We start from the raw sequence: 954 nt of genomic DNA on the forward strand, positions 1-954 counted from the left end.
GAGGGGAGCGGGGCGCCGGGCCGGGCGAGGAGCGGGTCGCGGAGCCGGGCGCAGAGCTGGGCGCGGGGCGCCGGGCGCGGGCAGAGGATGCGCGGCGTCTGGAGCGGGCCAGGCGCGCGGCCGCGCAGGCGCGGGAGGGGAGGCTGCATGACGTGGGCGGGGCGGGGCGGGCGGGGGGCGCCGGCGGGGTGGGCGGGGCGGACCGGGGAGGGGCGTGCTTGTTCGCCCCGCCCCCCGCGGGCCCGGAGAGACCGCCCCAGCGCGCGCGGACAGCCCAGGGCTCCGCGCGCTGCTCCCGGGTGTGCCAGCCGGAGCTGCTGGGCGTGGGTCCCGAGGGGCGCCGAGGCCCTGGCGGAGAGCCTCTCGCGGTGGCCTGACCACAGGGACTCACGAGGCGGGCCTGGTCCCGGAGAAGGGGAGATCGAGTCCCCAGCGCGGCGCGGCCCGCCACGTTGCCCCCTTCCGCCGCTCAGGGCGCCGAGCCGGGGCGCGGCCTGTGGAGCGGAAGGAGTGCAGCGACGTGGAGATGGGGCGGGCACGCGCTACCCCGGGCTGTGGGTGCCGAGCCCCAGAGCAGTCCCCGCGGGAGGCAGCCCCAGCTGCCCAAATCCCGAGGGGCGCTGTTGAGCAGCGCCTGGCCAGGCGCACGTGTGAGAGGTTCCACTGGGTCCCCGTCCCAGACCCAGCTCCCTTGGCTTTTCTTCCTCCTCACCTGTCCTCCCCAGATGGGCTACGCTGCACTGCCCCGTGGTCCTGTCAGCCCTGGCTGTGGGCTGCACCGGGAGCCCCTGAGGGCAGGCCTCATCCCAGACGCACGGGGTCCACTCAGACCTCAGGGTCCAGGGACCCAGTGGTTTGAGAAGGGGGTGATGAATCTTTCTCATTCCCTAAGGACTCTAGTTCTTGGAATTACTCTTTTGGGTGAAGGGGGTACACAGGGGATCCCTAATTTGT

The sequence above is a fragment of the Monodon monoceros genome, unplaced genomic scaffold, assembly GCF_005190385.1.
Source record: "Monodon monoceros isolate NGI ecotype Baffin Bay Population unplaced genomic scaffold, NGI_Narwhal_1 Super_Scaffold_12, whole genome shotgun sequence".
Taxonomy (NCBI): Eukaryota; Metazoa; Chordata; class Mammalia; order Artiodactyla; family Monodontidae; genus Monodon; species Monodon monoceros.